This window comes from Bombina bombina, chromosome 2 (assembly GCF_027579735.1).
Source record: "Bombina bombina isolate aBomBom1 chromosome 2, aBomBom1.pri, whole genome shotgun sequence".
In the NCBI taxonomy this organism is placed as follows: Eukaryota; Metazoa; Chordata; class Amphibia; order Anura; family Bombinatoridae; genus Bombina; species Bombina bombina.
Genome location: NC_069500.1, coordinates 501,245,246 through 501,254,119, shown reverse-complemented (window position 1 = coordinate 501,254,119; position 8,874 = coordinate 501,245,246).

Here is an 8,874-nt window from a genome sequence, read left to right as displayed (position 1 = left end):
GTACATTATTTAGTCTGCCTCCATGCAAAAAGAAAGCAGCTCGATCCTCCTTTTCCTCAGAGCACCACAATTATGGAACGACCTCCCGCACACTTTAAAACCTTCCTCAAGTCTAAAATCCTTTAAGAGATCCCTCTCTGCATATCTCAAAACAGAATGCACCTGTCATGGTTGATTTTATATTTCCTACCTGTTCTATGTTAAATTCTGCATATGTTATGTATTAATATTGTTTTTATATTATTGTACCCTATTGTGTCAATGCAATGTTGTGTGGATCCAGGACATACTTGAAAACGAGAGAAATCTCAATGTATACTTCCTGGTAAAATATTTTGTAAATAAATAAATAATTAAATAAAAGCTATTCAGAGCCAGGTTTTTCAATTCAGAAGATGACATTGGAAGTGTGGGTTGCACAGATGCCTGCCCCTTTAATGAAGGCACACAAAGCCTGGTTACTGACAAAACTATTCTTCTCAAGAAACATTGACTAGTATGAACAATGCCTTAAGCCCAACAACTTTCACAGGATGTTAAAAGATGCAATATAGAGATTTGCAATGCTGGAAAAAGTTACAAAAACATTGCTAAAGACCTGGGTGTTCATCAATTCAGGGTAAGACAGAGTGTCTATAAAAAGAGAAAATGTAGGACTGTTGCTACACTCCCTAGAAGTGGGCATCTTGCAAAGCTCTACTCCAAGAGCATAACAGGCAAGGGGTAAGGGGTGAGAAAGAACCTATGATAACAGCAAAAGACCAACAGAAACTGCAAAAGTTTTTGTTCATGTGTCCAATGTCAGTAAAACAATAAACAAGAATTATGTTCAAGGAAGGATACCATGAAGGAAACCCCTACTGTCTGAAGAAATAATTGCAACACATCTCAAGGTTGCCAAAGACCACCTGAATGTTCCACAATGCTTCTGGGAAAATGTGCTGTGCACAGGTGAGACAAAAGTTGAACTTTCTGCAAAAAAGCATACCGCTATGTGTGTAAGGAAAAGGGCAATGCACACCAGCACCAAAACCTCATTCCTGCTGTAAAGCATGATAGAGGGAGCATCATAGTTTGGGGTTACTGTAGTGCCTCAGGGCCTGGACACCTTGCAATAATTGATGGAACAAATAATTGAAAAGTGTATCAAGACAATTTATATGAGAATGTCAGTGCAGCAGTCCATGACATCATTCTTAAGAAAGGTTGGGAGATGCACCAAGACAAGTACCCAAAGCACACAAGTGACAACTAAAAAATTGCTGAAAAAGAAGATGATTCATGTTTTGGAATGGTCAGAGTCCTGACCTTAATCCAATTGATATGCTGTGGTATGACCTGAAGAGGTCTGTGCAATCAAAATAATCCAGACATATTGACTAACTAAAACACATTTGTATGGAGGAATGATCCAAAAGGCTTTCTCAATGTTGATCAAGTCTAATAAGCAGCTAAGGGAAACGTTTGATAGAGGTTGTTGCTGCTAAAGGAGGATCTACAATTTACTAAATTCAAGGGTTCACTTACTTTTTCCATCCTGCACTTTGAACGATTACTCAATGTCTTAAAACAATTGAGAGGCACAACTGCTTGTGTGTTATTAGTTTAGTCAGATTATGATTATCTATAATTTTCACTTAGATGAAGATCAGTCCAGATTATGGGCCAGATTACAAGTGGCATACTAGTTTGTGCTTCCACTAAACTTTTTGCACGCGTCAGGTAGCAAGCATTTTACAAGTTGAAAGTTTGAACACTAGTGAAACCCAACGCTGGCTAACTTCTGGACTTTGGATATTGTGACCATGATAACTTATTCTCCCCATAGACTTCAAAGGGGAGTGCAAAATGTTCGGTGCTAACAGGTGTTGTAAAAACATTTTTATTTTTTTCCCTGGAAGTTTTTGACTCATACTCAGTATACTGTTCTAAATTTTACATAAGAACTCTTTCATTAACCAAGTTTAATATTTGTTTTCTCTTTTTTATACAGCATGCTTATTATCTGATATATTAGTTTAAAATATGATAATGCTTAAATTAACCCCTTAAACCGATTGGATGTAGGTATTATGTCAAAGGGTACTTTTCCCAACGCACCCTGTTGACATAGTACCTACGTCCAACACTGTAGGGCACGCTGCCATTCCAGCTGTCAACTTAGACAGCTGAAACTGCAGCCAGGGGCAGAAGGCATCTACGTTCTTATGGTAAGGGAGCACTGATCCTGCTCTGTTACCATATGAAGGCAGATGTAATACATTAGGTAACTTGGGTTATCTACTTTTAAAATATGTATACTTTATTTGGGCATTTATGACATAACAAGTAATCCATTAACCCTTTGCCTGAGAAATATGCCAAAATGGGGGGAGAGAGAGAGAGAGAGAGAGAGAAGAGGAAGCCAACAAAGTGTATACTGCTTTTATTTTTACAAAAAAAAAACAGATTAAAATAAATTATTGCACTTACATGTATTGTCTTAATTAATATGAGATATCACTGAAGCCTTGTTTTGCTGAAATGCTCCGTTTTATGCCGTGATCATTTGCCCATTTCTGGTAAACAATTGAAAGGCTTAGGGAGTATAAAAGCGTCCAGAGCCTTGGATCGATACAGTCACCGTCGCCACCCGGGGCAACCAGAAGGGCACTACTTGCTCATTGTGCTTACAGAAATATGGCTACACCTCACTGACGAGGCCCAATGAAAGCTGAAAAGATCATCTGGGGTTGCTGTGTTCCTTGTTCAGAGAGCAATTGCCTGGTATTTTGGCACTGGACTGACCGTAATAGGAAGGATCAGATTGATATACTACTAAGTTCTATTCTGTGTAAAGCCTTACTGGGCTAAAAAGAAGCTGCACCCAGCTGGTAAATCGCCATAGAACAGGCTGACAATGATATTTAACCAGTTGTTTGTTCCTGTGAGTGCGCTTCTCTATGGGGCCCATTTATCAAGATCCGAATGGAGCTTGTGGGCCCGTGTTTCTGGCGAGTCTGAAGACTCGCCAGAAACAGCAGTTCGATAACCCTGTCCGCCTGCTCTGATGAGGCGGACAAGATTCGCCGGAAATCAACCTGATCAAGTACGATCAGGTTGATTGACACCTCCCTGCTGGCGGCCCATTGGCCGTGAGTCAGCAGGGGGCGGCATTGCCCCAGCAGCTCTTGTGAGCTGCTGGTGCAATGTTAAATGCAGAGAGCGTATTGCTCTCCGCATTCAGCGAGGTCTTGCGGACCTGATCCGCACTGTCGGATCAGGTCCGCATGACCTTTGATAAATAGGCCCCATTGTGTGTATTGTCTCCCTAAGGGAAAAAGGGACAACCAGATGTGGAATCCTTGCTCAGTGCGCTTATAGGAATATGGCTACACCTCACTGCCGAGGCCCAATGAAGGCCAAAACGATCATCTGGGGTTGCTGTGTTCCTTGTTCAGAGAGGAATTGCCTGGTATTTCAGTGCTGGACTGACCGTAATAGGCAGAATCAGACTGATATACTACAGGAGAGTTCTACTCTGTGTAAAGCATTACTGGGCCAAAAAGAAGCTGCACCCAGGTTGTAAATAGTCATAGAACAGGCTAACAATGGTATTAAGACTGTTGTTCGTTTCTGTGAGTGCACTTCTCTGTGTATGTGTGTCTGTATATATATATATATATATATATATATATATATATACTGTACATATATAAATATATATCATAGGTAACTCTAAATAACAAATACTTTATTTCTGTTTAAATGGAGTGATCTCAAGATGCTTAAAATTCTCCAGTCCTTTAAGCAAATTTTTCTCTAAAATTCCCAGTCCTTAAAGATTTAAAGAAATCAAAGTTATTAACATTCTTTTGTTGTTTAATAACAATTATAAATACCCTCTCTGTCATGATTATCTAAGGAAAATGTTACGAGAATAAGATAACATTTGTAAACCACACACAGTTAAGTTGAATTTCATTAAGTGGTCAAGAAGAATAGTAGATTTTAATGGAAAAAGACACAAAACTGTAAATAAAACATAGAATCCTGACTTTGCATGTTATTTCATTTAAATAATAGTGATATCTTTGTGCACCCAGGAAAAAAAACAATATCTCTGGGATTTTTTTATTTTATTTTTATGCCAGGAGGAAAATCAATTATCAATTTCACCTACTTTGCTTGGTTCCCTTTTTTCATAAGAATGCATATTAAGGTAGGCTTGGGGCAATCCTTGTTTTTTAAGAACTATATGACAGCAGTCTTTGCAACAAGTTTGGAAGATATTTGTACACATGATTAATAGTTTTTGTGATGCTCTGAGCAGACACACAAGAGCAGGGGGCAGTTCTGGCTCTGTGCAAGAGTTTCCTTGTGCAATGTTAGGCAAACAGGGTCCACTTCCTGCTTGCTTTGATATCTGGAGGACATGTCAATCCGTGAATTATTAAATTGAAGCATATTATAGTTAATTGATTTGTGATAAAGTTATTAAATAAAGCATTTGAAGTGAAAAATGGATGTTTGCCTCAAATCAGAGTTATATGCGGGGGTCACATGTAACTCTACATTTACATTTTGCACTGTACCAAAAATTATATTGTTTAATTCAGGAGAGATAGCTAGACTTGTGCAGCACTGAATAAGTCACTTGCAGGTTTATACTTACCTATTGGGGGTAGTTATCATCGTGTCTACTTTTCCTGCCTTTGCCGGTCCAATACGCCCGCCTTAGCTCGCCTCACATCGCCACCGCGGACCTGCAAAAATTCGCCTAAGTTATCAAAAAAGCTGTCAAAAAGCCGCGCACCAAGTACGGGGCGATGAGCAGCGGACTGTGAGAGTTATCACTCATCCGATCTCGCTGCTCTTCTGCTTTTTTACAGCTTTCTTGCTAGCCTGTCACTAAGCACCCACACTAACTACACTGTTCTACCCCCTATACCGGCGCCCCCGGAGCCCCCCGCAACTAAATAAAGTTACTAACCCCTAAACCGCCGCCCCTAGACACCGCCGCAACTCTTATAAATGTATTAACCCATAAACCGCCGCTCCTAGACATCACCGCAACTCTTATAAATGTATTAACCCCTAAACCGCCACTCCCGGAGCCCACCGCCACCTACATTATACCTAGTAACCCCTATCCTGCCCCCCCTATATTGTCGCCCTCTATAATAAAGTTATTAACCCCTATCCTGCTGATCCCGCACCTCGCCGCAACTAAATAAATAGTTTAACCCCTAAACCGCCGCTCCCTGACCCCGCCGCAACCTATATTAAATTTATTAACCCCTATCCTGCCCCCCTACACCGTCGCCACCTATAATATTTTTTTTTTTTTTTACATAAATTTTTTTATTGAGGCATTGAGTAAAAATAATACAATAGAAAGTATGTCCAGGCATGGAACAAAAACAATAAAGAAACTGATACAATTTACATATTGAAGGCAGACAAGGGTTATAACTCTGGTGTGTCAATGTAATATTTGTTATCTTAGTAACTATTCCATAGTAGTTCAGCGTTGAGTATAAAGTGTAAAATTTAAAACTATATTTATGAAATATATGTGACTGGAACATATAGGAAAGAAGCCTCGTTTTTTTTTTTTATAACAGGTAACAAGTGGTCTCTACCCTCAAGATAAGAGGTATTCTAAGAGCTGAAAATAGTGAGAGGTAGGGAGCTGGCTTTTGTTAGGCCTCCCGTAGGCCTAAATGTATGGGGGGGTGGGGAATACAGCGGACAAGAGCCGCTCGCAACAAAGGGGAGAGGGGAGGGTGGAGCCAGATAACGTGTTATGAAGGTACAGACTACAGGGCTAAGTAGAATGGAATGGAATCTCAAAGCTTCTAAGTACGCTCCTAGTGGGGTTATTTTTAAACTACGCCTCTAGTAAATGAAAGCTAGGGTATGTGAAAGTAAGGGAAGCATCTCAGAGAGGATACCAGTGGGGTGGGGATAGTTATATTTACAAGATGTAGACTACAGGGCTATTTAAAAATAAAATAGAATTGGGTCTCAGGGTTTACAAGTAAACTTCTAGTGGGGTTATCTTCCATCTATGTTCTTAACATATTAAGGCTAGTGCATGTAAAAATAAGGGTAGCTACCCAGAGAAGGTGCAAACAGGGGGGGGTGGAATTATATATAACCGAAAAGGAAAGGACTACTACATGGGCCCCTCTCCTGGGGAGATGTCAACTATAGACGATGCTGGTAAAGGGAGTAGGGATATGACCCGCAGGTAATAGGTGCCGGCGGGAAAGGAAGGAGAGGGGTCAAATAGAGTTGGTAGAGGACTGAAAAAGCAATGTCCTAAAAAAGCTATAAGTAATATATAGCGGTACTTAGGATAAAATGTGGTATACTTTGTGGTATACTTTGTCTTTATGAGGAGTAGTGACACTTTATGGAGTTCTAATGGGGGAAACAGGGAGAGGAAGCTAATGGCATAGTGTTGTAGATATACCTAGTTGTTATATAAGCAATGATCTCTAGGGAGAGTTATACTGATTCCCAGCTTTATAGTAAACAGAACATGGCTAGAGGGAGCAATTAGTTCCTAAAGTCGAAAAATGATGGGTGGGTAGGGGTTAAGTAGGAATAACCTGCCAGCAGTACGTATTGTATAAAAAGCTGACTTTCAGTGTGCTCAGTTGAAACTTAAGTGGTTAGCTAAAGCAACAGTAAGATAGAACTAATAACATTTAATTGCAGAGTTAAGCTTCTTGAAATCTAGAGAGGTGTATTTCCCCTACAAAAGTAGATCACATGAGGCCACTAAATAGATATGACATACTAATGGTACCAATAGCATCTGGTTTAGCTATGCAAAACATCAAACAATAGGTTAGCAAGTAGGAGAGAGATAAATATTTTGAACAACATAATACACATTGTAACCTATGCTAGTTTAGTACAATAAGCAGAAAAATAGGGTTAAGTAGCATTAAATGCCTGCATTGCAATGATGTGTTAAAGGGCTGGGTAACATATGTTAAAGGCAGCAAATAGACCAATATAGTTGCACCATATATCTAATAAAGTTTGTATATCTTAGCTAGCTTAAGGGCACATGAACATTTGGGGTCAAGAATGTGTAAGTGTTAAACAGATAACCAAGAATTACTGTAAGAATTTTTAAGAGGTCCAGGAGCTCTGATGAACTATAGGAACTGAATATAAACTAAGTGAGCCACTAAAATCACTTTGAGCATTATATAGCCTAACACTAGCTAGTTAGGGCTCCCTCAGCACTTAATGATGTGACATAGGTTAGCACCTGTATATACCTAATGAATGTAGGTCTTAAAGTTAACTGCTAGAGCTGCTATAACATGCAGGGATGCAAAAATGCTCAGTGTACGCTACATTAAAACATAGCCGTTGTAATTCTTAGGACAGATAGTAGTGGTCATACTGTAAAACTACAGCGGGTCTCTTATTTGTTAATTAGCGATAAACAAAGATATAGCATGTTCAAGCATAAGTAAATCAAGTCTCCAATTAGAGTAGGGTAAACTGTACAAGGCATATTGGTGGGGGAAGAATATATAACAGCTTATATATTAAACTTTATGACAAAAACAAAGACACCAGGAGCTGGGCAGTGTGGAGCAGTCGGCTGTGCAAAATGCTAACACCCTGTGAATGCTCCGGAGTCCTCTCCATATTACCCGATGCCAGTTCTTGTTGAGATAAAAATGTAAACAGTCCCAAATGTGAAGAGAAGGCGCGCTGGCTCAAGCGGTGTGCAGCTGTCAGGCCACTCAGCAAAAGGAAGCCAAGCCAAATGAAGCCAACACTGGGGCACCTCAGGTAGCTGTGGTAGATAAGTCGTGGATCCCTGGGGAGAGACGCTGGTAGATCCCTCTTCTGTGGAGGTAAGGCTTACGGTCTGCAGACCCAAGAGAGGCTCTGAAATCAGATCTGTGACTCGAGTAAATTCTGGGGTCTTTTCGAAATCCAGCTCTTTCAATTCCGGCTTTTCAGCAGGCTCAAGCTTTCCGTTGTGCAGGTGCTGCTGGCTAGCTATACTATGTGGGTTAAAGAAAGCCCCTGTCATGACATTGTATGAGTCTTCAATTAGATCTGTAATGTAAGGAGCGCTAGTTGCGTTTTTCAAAGTGTCCACAAGCGCAGCATGGTGTTTGTCAAGCCGGTCGGATAATGCTGCAAAAAGGGAGGTTGCCATATCCATGCGGACACTGTTATGCATATTTATGAGCGGCTAAAAGCTTGTTTCCTCGCTTTTAATTGAAATGGTAGCTTGAAGGGTATAGGATCTGATTTCCCTCGCTGTGACATCAGGGACTCACATAACAGCAAATCTCAATATCTTGGGCGCCCTTTTCTTTAGGAGATGACGCAGCTAGGCTGTATATCTTTATGGTAGGCCCCTATCATTGCCATGCGCCTCTGTTCCAAAGCCGGTACTTGCATTGTTGAAACACTCGCTCTCAGGGCCTCGCTAGGTCTCTGATGCGCTGCAGAGGTTGGTAGGTCTAGTTACAAGTAGGTAGGTGTCTTTAAACCCTTTTAGTACCAGAAATTTTGGGAGAGCTCCTCTAGCTTGCATCCATTCAGTATGGCGGTTAGCTCCGCCCCCCCTATAATAAATTTATTAACCCCTATCCTGCCCCCCCTACACCGTCGCCACCTATAATAAATTTATTGACCCCTATCCTGCCCCCCACTACACCGCCGCCACTGTAATAAAATTATTAAACCCTAAACCTAAGTCTAACACTAACCCTAACACCCCCCTAATTTAAATATTAATTAAATAAATCTAAATAATATTTCTCTTATTAACTAAGTTAATCCTATTTAAAACTAAATACTTACCTGTAAAATAAACCCTAATATAGCTACAATATAAAT